Here is a 10,173-nt window from a genome sequence, read left to right on the forward strand (position 1 = left end):
TTGTGTTTTTTTTTTTTTGTTGTTTCTTTTTTTAGAGATGGGGAGCGACCCATCAGGCAAGGGTCGCTCCCCTGGGGGGCAAATTGTATTTAGAACATTTCTGCCCCCCTGGGGGCAGATTGGCCAATTTTAGGTCAATCTGCCCCCAAGGGGGCAGAAACCCCTAGGCACCGGGGATTTGTTTTTTGGCGCCAATGTCACGCAGGGGGAGCGACCCCGTAGGCAAGGGTCGCTCCCGGGGGGGGGGGGGGGGTTGGGGGGGCAAATTTATTTTAGGCCATTTCTGCCCCCCCCGGGGGACAGATCGGCCTATTATTAGGCCGAACTGCCCCCAGGGGGGGGGCAGAACCCTCTAGGCGCCAGGGCAATTTTGTTTTTTGTGTTTTTTTTTTTGTTGTTTCTTTTTTTAGAGATGGAGAGCGACCCATCAGGCAAGGGTCGCTCCCCTGGGGGGGCAAATTGTATTTAGACCATTTCTGCCCCCCTGGGGGCAGATTGGCCAATTTTAGGTCAATCTGCCCCCAAGGGGGCAGAAACCACTAGGCACCGGGGATTTGTTTTTTGGCGCCAATGTCACGCAGGGGGAGCGACCCCGTAGGCAAGGGTCGCTCCCGGGGGGGGCATATTTTCGGGAAGGCCTTTTCTGCCCCCAGGGGGGGCAGAAACCTCTAGGCACCAGGGACCTTTTTTTTTGTTTTTTGTTTTTTGTGTTATATTTTTTTTTTTTTGGTGGGGAACGACCCCTTGGGCAAGGGTCGCTCCCCTTGGGGGAAAATTATATTTTGGCCATTTCTGCCCCCTTTGGGGGCAGATTGGCCTATTTTGATGAGGCCAATCTGCCCCCAAGGGGGGTAGAAACCACTAGACACCAGGGAGTTTTTTCTTTGCATGAATTTCACGCAAAGGGAGCGACCCCTTAGGCAAGGGTCGCTCCCTGGGGGGGAGGGCAATTTATTTTAGGCCATTTCTGCCCCCCCTGGGGGCAGATCGGCCTATTATTAGGCCGATCTGGCCCCAGGGGGGGAAGAAACCTCTAGGCGCCAGGGCAATTTTTTTTTTTTTTTTTTTTTTTTTTTGTTGTTTCTTTTTTTAGAGATGGAGAGCGACCCATCAGGCAAGGGTCGCTCCCCTGGGGGGGCAAATTGCATTTAGACCATTTCTGCCCCCCTGGGGGCAGATTGGCCAATTTTAGGTCAATCTGCCCCCAAGGGGACAGAAACCACTAGGCACCGGGGATTTGTTTTTTGGTGCCAATGTCACGCAGGGGGAGCGACCCCGTAGGCAAGGGTCGCTCCCGGGGGGGGGGTGGGGGTTGGGGGGGCAAATTTATTTTAGGCCATTTCAGCCCCCCCCGGGTGACAGATCGGCCTAATATTAGGCCGAACTGCCCCCAGGGGGGGGCAGAACCCTCTAGGCGCCAGGGCAATTTTTTTTTTTGTGTTTTTTTTTGTTGTTGTTTCTTTTTTTAGAGATGGGGAGCGACCCATCAGGCAAGGGTCGCTCCCCTGGGGGGGGGCAAATTGTATTTAGACCATTTCTGCCCCCCTGGGGGCAGATTGGCCAATTTTAGGTCAATCTGCCCCCAAGGGGGCAGAAACCACTAGGCACCGGGGATTTGTTTTTTGACGCCAATGTCACGCAGGGGGAGCGACCCCGTAGGCAAGGGTCGCTCCCGGGGGGGGGGTGGGGGTTGGGGGGGCAAATTTATTTTAGGCCATTTCTGCCCCCCCCGGGTGACAGATCGGCCTAATATTAGGCCGAACTGCCCCCAGGGGGGGGCAGAACCCTCTAGGCGCCAGGGCAATTTTTTTTTTTTGTATTTTTTTTTTTTGTTGTTTCTTTTTTTAGAGATGGGGAGCGACCCATCAGGCAAGGGTCGCTCCCCTGGGGGGGGGCAAATTGTATTTAGACCATTTCTGCCCCCCTGGGGGCAGATTGGCCAATTTTAGGTCAATCTGCCCCCAAGGGGGGAGAAACCACTAGGCACCGGGGATTTGTTTTTTGGCGCCAATGTCACGCAGGGGGAGCGACCCCGTAGGCAAGGGTCGCTCCCGGGGGGGGGGTGGGGGTTGGGGGGGGCAAATTTATTTTAGGCCATTTCTGCCCCCCCCGGGGGACAGATCGGCCTATTATTAGGCCGAACTGCCCCCAGGGGGGGGCAGGACCCTCTAGGCGCCAGGGCAATTTTTTTTTTTTGTGTTTTTTCTGTTGTTGTTTCTTTTTTTTAGAGATGGAGAGCGACCCATCAGGCAAGGGTCGCTCCCCTGGGGGGGCAAATTGTATTTAGACCATTTCTGCCCCCCTGGGGGCAGATTGGCCAATTTTAGGTCAATCTGCCCACGTCAATCTGCCCACAAGGGGGCAGAAACCACTAGGCACCGGGGATTTGTTTTTTGGCGCCAATGTCACGCAAGGGGGAGCGACCCCGTAGGCAAGGGTCCGCTCCCGGGGGGGCATATTTTCGGGAAGGCCTTTTCTGCCCCCAGGGGGGGCAGAAACCTCTAGGCCACCAGGGACCTTTTTTTTTGTTTTTGTTTTTTGTGTTATATTTTTTTTTTTTTGGTGGGGAGCGACCCCTTGGGCAAGGGTCGCTCCCCTTGGGGGAAAATTATATTTTGGCCATTTCTGCCCCCCTTGGGGGCAGATTGGCCTATTTTGATGAGGCCAATCTGCCCCCAAGGGGGGTAGAAACCACTAGACACCAGGGAGTTTTTTCTTTGCATGAATTTCACGCAAAGGGAGCGACCCCTTAGGCAAGGGTCGCTCCCTGGGGGGGAGGGCAATTTATTTTAGGCCATTTCTGCCCCCCCTGGGGGCAGATCGGCCTATTATTAGGCCGATCTGGCCCCAGGGGGGGAAGAAACCTCTCGGCGCAGGGCAAAATTTTTTTTTGTGGTTTTTTTTTTTTGTTGTTTCTTTTTTTAGAGATGGGGAGCGACCCATCAGGCAAGGGTCGCTCCCCTGGGGGGGGGCAAATTGTATTTAGACCATTTCTGCCCCCCCTGGGGGCAGATTGGCCAATTTTAGGTCAATCTGCCCCCAAGGGGGCAGAAACCACTAGGCACCGGGATTTGTTTTTTGGCGCCAATGTCACGCAGGGGGAGCGACCCCGTAGGCAAGGGTCGCTCCCGGGGGGGGGTGGGGGTTGGGGGGGCAAATTTATTTTAGGCCATTTCTGCCCCCCCCGGGTGACAGATCGGCCTAATATTAGGCCGAACTGCCCCCAGGGGGGGGGCAGAACCCTCTAGGCGCCAGGGCAATTTTTTTTTTTGTTGTTTCTTTTTTTAGAGATGGGGAGCGACCCATCAGGCAAGGGTCGCTCCCCTGGGGGGGGCAAATTGTATTTAGACCATTTCTGCCCCCCTGGGGGCAGATTGGCCAATTTTAGGTCAATCTGCCCCCAAGGGGGGAGAAACCACTAGGCACCGGGGATTTGTTTTTTTGGCGCCAATGTCACGCAGGGGGAGCGACCCCGTAGGCAAGGGTCGCTCCCGGGGGGAGGTGGGGGTTGGGGGGCAAATTTATTTTAGGCCATTTCTGCCCCCCCCCGGGGGACAGATCGGCCTATTATTAGGCCGAACTGCCCCCAGGGGGGGGCAGGACCCTCTAGGCGCCAGGGCAATTTTTTTTTTTGTGTTTTTTTTTTTGTTGTTTCTTTTTTTAGAGATGGAGAGCGACCCATCAGGCAAGGGTCGCTCCCCTGGGGGGGCAAATTGTATTTAGACCATTTCTGCCCCCCTGGGGGCAGATTGGCCAATTTTAGGTCAATCTGCCCACAAGGGGGCAGAAACCACTAGGCACCGGGGATTTGTTTTTTGGCGCCAATGTCACGCAGGGGGAGCGACCCCGTAGGCAAGGGTCGCTCCCGGGGGGGGCATATTTTCGGGAAGGCCTTTTCTGCCCCCAGGGGGGGCAGAAACCTCTAGGCACCAGGGACCTTTTTTTTTGTTTTTTGTTTTTTGTGTTATATTTTTTTTTTTTTGGTGGGGAGCGACCCCTTGGGCAAGGGTCGCTCCCCTTGGGGGAAAATTATATTTTGGCCATTTCTGCCCCCCTTGGGGGGCAGATTGGCCTATTTTGATGAGGCCAATCTGCCCCAAGGGGGGTAGAAACCACTAGACACCAGGGAGTTTTTTCTTTGCATGAATTTCACGCAAAGGGAGCGACCCCTTAGGTAAGGGTCGCTCCCTGGGGGGGGAGGGCAATTTATTTTAGGCCATTTCTGCCCCCCCTGGGGGCAGATCGGCCTATTATTAGGCCGATCTGGCCCCAGGGGGGGAAGAAACCTCTAGGCGCCAGGGCAAATTTTTTTTTTGTGTGTTTTTTTTTTTGTTGTTTCTTTTTTTTAGAGATGGGGAGCGACCCATCAGGCAAGGGTCGCTCCCGGGGGGGGGGGGTGGGGGTTGGGGGGGCAAATTTATTTTAGGCCATTTCTGCCCCCCCCGGGGGACAGATCGGCCTATTATTAGGCCGAACTGCCCCAGGGGGGGGGCAGAACCCTCTAGGCGCCAGGGCAATTTTTTTTTTTGTGTTTTTTTTTTTGTTGTTTCTTTTTTTAGAGATGGAGAGCGACCCATCAGGCAAGGGTCGCTCCCCTGGGGGGGCAAATTGTATTTAGACCATTTCTGCCCCCCTGGGGGCAGATTGGCCAATTTTAGGTCAATCTGCCCCCAAGGGGGCAGAAACCACTAGGCACCGGGGATTTGTTTTTTGGCGCCAATGTCACGCAGGGGGAGCGACCCCGTAGGCAAGGGTCGCTCCCGGGGGGGGCATATTTTCGGGAAGGCCTTTTCTGCCCCCAGGGGGGGGCAGAAACCTCTAGGCACCAGGACCTTTTTTTTTGTTTTTTGTTTTTTTGTGTTATATTTTTTTTTTTTTTGGTGCGGAGCGCCCCCTTAGGCAAGGGTCGCTCCCCTTGGGGGAAAATTATATTTTGGCCATTTCTGCCCCCCTTGGGGGCAGATTGGCCTATTTTGATGAGGCCAATCTGCCCCCAAGGGGGGTAGAAACCACTAGACACCAGGGAGTTTTTTCTTTGCATGAATTTCACGCAAAGGGAGCGACCCCTTAGGCAAGGGTCGCTCCCTGGGGGGTAGGGCAATTTATTTTAGGCCATTTCTGCCCCCCCTGGGGGCAGATCGGCCTATTATTAGGCCGATCTGGCCCCAGGGGGGGAAGAAACCTCTAGGCGCCAGGGCAAATTTTTTTTTTGTGTTTTTTTTTTTTTGTTGTTTCTTTTTTTAGAGATGGGGAGCGACCCATCAGGCAAGGGTAGCTCCCCTGGGGGGCAAATTGTATTTAGAACATTTCTGCCCCCCTGGGGGCAGATTGACCAATTTTAGGTCAATCTGCCCCCAAGGGGGCAGAAACCACTAGGCACCGGGGATTTGTTTTTTGGCGCCAATGTCACGCAGGGGGAGCGACCCCGTAGGCAAGGGTCGCTCCCGGGGGGGAGGTGGGGGGTTGGGGGGGCAAATTTATTTTAGGCCCATTTCTGCCCCCCCCGGGGGACAGATCGGCCTATTATTAGGCCGAACTGCCCCCAGGGGGGGGCAGAACCCTCTAGGCGCCAGGGCAATTTTTTTTTGTGTTTTTTTTTTTTTGTTGTTTCTTTTTTTTAGAGATGGAGAGCGACCCATCAGGCAAGGGTGGCTCCCCTGGGGGGGCAAATTGCATTTAGACCATTTCTGCCCCTTGGGGGCATATTGGCCAATTTTAGGTCAATCTGCCCCAAGGGGACAGAAACCACTAGGCACCGGGGATTTGTTTTTTGGCGCCAATGTCACGCAGGGGGAGCGACCCCGTAGGCAAGGGTCGCTCCCGGGGGTGGGGTGGGGGTTGGGGGGGCAAATTTATTTTAGGCCATTTCTGCCCCCCCCGGGTGACAGATCGGCCTAATATTAGGCCGAACTGCCCCCAGGGGGGGGCAGAACCCTCTAGGCGCAGGGCAATTTTTTTTTTTGTGTTTTTTTTTTTTGTTGTTTCTTTTTTTAGAGATGGGGAGCGACCCATCAGGCAAGGGTCGCTCCCCTGGGGGGGGCAAATTGTATTTAGACCATTTCTGCCCCCCTGGGGGCAGATTGGCCAATTTTAGGTCAATCTGCCCCCAAGGGGGCAGAAACCACTAAGCACCGGGGATTTGTTTTTTGGCGCCAATGTCACGCAGGGGGAGCGACCCCGTAGGCAAGGGTCGCTCCCGGGGGGGGGTGGGTGTTGGGGGGGCAAATTTATTTTAGGCCATTTCTGCCCCCCCCGGGTGACAGATCGGCCTAATATTAGGCTGAACTGCCCCCAAGGGGGGGGCAGAACCCTCTAGGCGCCAGGGCAATTTTTTTTTTTGTGTTTTTTTTTTTTTGTTGTTTCTTTTTTTAGAGATGGGGAGTGACCCATCAGGCAAGGGTCGCTCCCCTGGGGGGGGCAAATTGTATTTAGACCATTTCTGCCCCCCTGGGGGCAGATTGGCCAATTTTAGGTCAATCTGCCCCCAAGGGGGCAGAAACCACTAGGCACCGGGGATTTGTTTTTTGGCGCCAATGTCACGCAGGGGGAGCGACCCCGTAGGCAAGGGTCGCTCCCGGGGGGGGGTGGGGGTTGGGGGGGCAAATTTATTTTAGGCCATTTCTGCCCCCCCCGGGTGACAGATCGGCCTAGTATTAGGCCGAACTGCCCCCAGGGGGGGGCAGAACCCTCTAGGCGCCAGGGCAATTTTTTTTTTTTGTGTTTTTTTTTTTTTTGTTGTTTCTTTTTTTAGAGATGGGGTGCGACCCATCAGGCAAGGGTCGCTCCCCTGGGGGGGGCAAATTGTATTTAGACCATTTCTGCCCCCCTGGGGGCAGATTGGCCAATTTTAGGTCAATCTGCCCCCAAGGGGGCAGAAACCACTAGGCACCGGGGATTTTGTTTTTTGCCGCCAATGTCACGCAGGGGAGCGACCCCGTAGGCAAGGGTCGCTCCCGGGGGGGGCATATTTTCGGGAAGGCCTTTTCTGCCCCCAGGGGGGGCAGAAACCTCTAGGCACCAGGGACCTTTTTTTTTGTTTTTTGTTTTTTGTGTTATATTTTTTTTTTTTTTGGTGGGGAGCGCCCCCTTAGGCAAGGGTCGCTCCCCTTGGGGGAAAATTATATTTTGGCCATTTCTGCCCCCCTTGGGGCAGATTGGCCTATTTTGATGAGGCCAATCTGCCCCCAAGGGGGGTAGAAACCACTAGACACCAGGGAGTTTTTTCTTTGCATGAATTTCACGCAAAGGGAGCGACCCCTTAGGCAAGGGGTCGCTCCCTGGGGGGTAGGGCAATTTATTTTAGGCCATTTCTGCCCCCCCTGGGGGCAGATCGGCCTATTATTAGGCCGATCTGGCCCCAGGGGGGGAAGAAACCTCTAGGCGCCAGGGCAAATTTTTTTTTTGTGTTTTTTTTTTTTTGTTGTTTCTTTTTTTAGAGATGGGGAGCGACCCATCAGGCAAGGGTCGCTCCCCTGGGGGGAAAATTGTATTTAGAACATTTCTGCCCCCCTGGGGGCAGATTGGCCAATTTTAGGTCAATCTGCCCCCAAGGGGGCAGAAACCACTAGGCACCGGGAATTTGTTTTTTTGGCGCCAATGTCACGCAGGGGGAGCGACCCCGTAGGCAAGGGTCGCTCCCGGGGGGAGGTGGGGGGTTGGGGGGGCAAATTTATTTTAGGCCATTTCTGCCCCCCCCGGGGGACAGATCGGCCTATTATTAGGCCGAACTGCCCCAGGGGGGGGCAGAACCCTCTAGGCGCCAGGGCAATTTTTTTTTTGTGTTTTTTTTTTTGTTGTTTCTTTTTTTAGAGATGGAGAGCGACCCATCAGGCAAGGGTGGCTCCCCTGGGGGGGCAAATTGCATTTAGACCAATTTCTGCCCCCCTGGGGGCAGATTGGCCAATTTTAGGTCAATCTGCCCCCAAGGGGACAGAAACCACTAGGCACCGGGGATTTGTTTTTTGGCGCCAATGTCACGCAGGGGGAGCGACCCCGTAGGCAAGGGTCGCTCCCGGGGGTGGGGTGGGGGTTGGGGGGGCAAATTTATTTTAGGCCATTTCTGCCCCCCCCGGGTGACAGATCGGCCTAATATTAGGCCGAACTGCCCCCAGGGGGGGGGCAGAACCCTCTAGGCGCCAGGGCAATTTTTTTTTTTTGTGTTTTTTTTTTTTTGTTGTTTCTTTTTTTAGAGATGGGGAGCGACCCATCAGGCAAGGGTCGCTCCCCTGGGGGGGGCAAATTGTATTTAGACCATTTCTGCCCCCCTGGGGGCAGATTGGCCAATTTTAGGTCAATCTGCCCCAAGGGGGCAGAAACCACTAAGCACCGGGGATTTGTTTTTTTGGCGCCAATGTCACGCAGGGGGAGCGACCCCGTAGGCAAGGGTCGCTCCCGGGGGGGGGTGGGTGTTTGGGGGGGCAAATTTATTTTAGGCTATTTCTGCCCCCCCCGGGTGACAGATCGGCCTAATATTAGGCTGAACTGCCCCCAGGGGGGGGCAGAACCCTCTAGGCGCCAGGGCAATTTTTTTTTTTGTGTTTTTTTTTTTTTGTTGTTTCTTTTTTTAGAGATGGGGAGTGACCCATCAGGCAAGGGTCGCTCCCCTGGGGGGGGCAAATTGTATTTAGACCATTTCTGCCCCCCTGGGGGCAGATTGGCCAATTTTAGGTCAATCTGCCCCCAAGGGGGCAGAAACCACTAGGCACCGGGGATTTGTTTTTTGGCGCCAATGTCACGCAGGGGGAGCGACCCCGTAGGCAAGGGTCGCTCCGGGGGGGGGTGGGGGGTTGGGGGGGCAAATTTGTTTTAGGGCCATTTCTGCCCCCCCCCGGGGGACAGATCGGCCTATTATTAGGCCGAACTGCCCCCAGGGGGGGGCAGAACCCTCTAGGCGCCAGGGCAATTTTTTTTTTTTTTTTTTTTTTTTGTTGTTTCTTTTTTTAGAGATGGAGAGCGACCCATCAGGCAAGGGTCGCTCCCCTGGGGGGGGCAAATTGTATTTAGACCATTTCTGCCCCCCTGGGGGCAGATTGGCCAATTTTAGGTCAATCTGCCCCCAAGGGGGCAGAAACCACTAGGCACCGGGGATTTGTTTTTTGGCGCCAATGTCACGCAGGGGGAGCGACCCCGTAGGCAAGGGTCGCTCCCGGGGGGGGGTGGGGGTTGGGGGGGCAAATTTATTTTAGGCCATTTCTGCCCCCCCCGGGTGACAGATCGGCCTAGTATTAGGCCGAACTGCCCCCAGGGGGGGGCAGAACCCTCTAGGCGCCAGGGCAATTTTTTTTTTTGTGTTTTTTTTTTTTTTGTTGTTTCTTTTTTTAGAGATGGGGTGCGACCCATCAGGCAAGGGTCGCTCCCCTGGGGGGGGGCAAATTGTATTTAGACCATTTCTGCCCCCCTGGGGGCAGATTGGCCAATTTTAGGTCAATCTGCCCCCAAGGGGGCAGAAACCACTAGGCACCGGGGATTTGTTTTTTGCCGCCAATGTCACGCAGGGGGAGCGACCCCGTAGGCAAGGGTCGCTCCCGGGGGGGCATATTTTCGGGAAGGCCTTTTCTGCCCCCAGGGGGGGCAGAAACCCTCTAGGCACCAGGGACCTTTTTTTTTGTTTTTTGTTTTTTGTGTTATTTGGTTTTTTTTGGTGGGGGAGCGACCCCTTGGGCAAGGGTCGCTCCCCTTGGGGGAAAATTATATTTTGGCCATTTCTGCCCCCCTTGGGGCAGATTGGCCTATTTTGATGAGGCCAATCTGCCCCCAAGGGGGGGTAGAAACCACTAGACACCAGGGAGTTTTTTCTTTGCATGAATTTCACGCAAAGGGAGCGACCCCTTAGGCAAGGTCGCTCCCTGGGGGGGAGGGCAATTTATTTTAGGCCATTTCTGCCCCCCCTGGGGGCAGATCGGCCTATTATTAGGCCGATCTGGCCCCAGGGGGGGAAGAAACCTGTAGGCGCCAGGGCAACTTTTTTTTTTTTTTTTTTTTTTTTTTTTGTTTCTTTTTTTAGAGATTGGGAGCGACCCATCAGGCAAGGGTCGCTCCCCTGGGGGGCAAATTGTATTTAGAACATTTCTGCCCCCCTGGGGGCAGATTGGCCAATTTTAGGTCAATCTGCCCCCAAGGGGGCAGAAACCCCTAGGCACCGGGGATTTGTTTTTTGGCGCCAATGTCACGCAG

Source organism: Pleurodeles waltl, chromosome 6 (assembly GCF_031143425.1).
Source record: "Pleurodeles waltl isolate 20211129_DDA chromosome 6, aPleWal1.hap1.20221129, whole genome shotgun sequence".
In the NCBI taxonomy this organism is placed as follows: Eukaryota; Metazoa; Chordata; class Amphibia; order Caudata; family Salamandridae; genus Pleurodeles; species Pleurodeles waltl.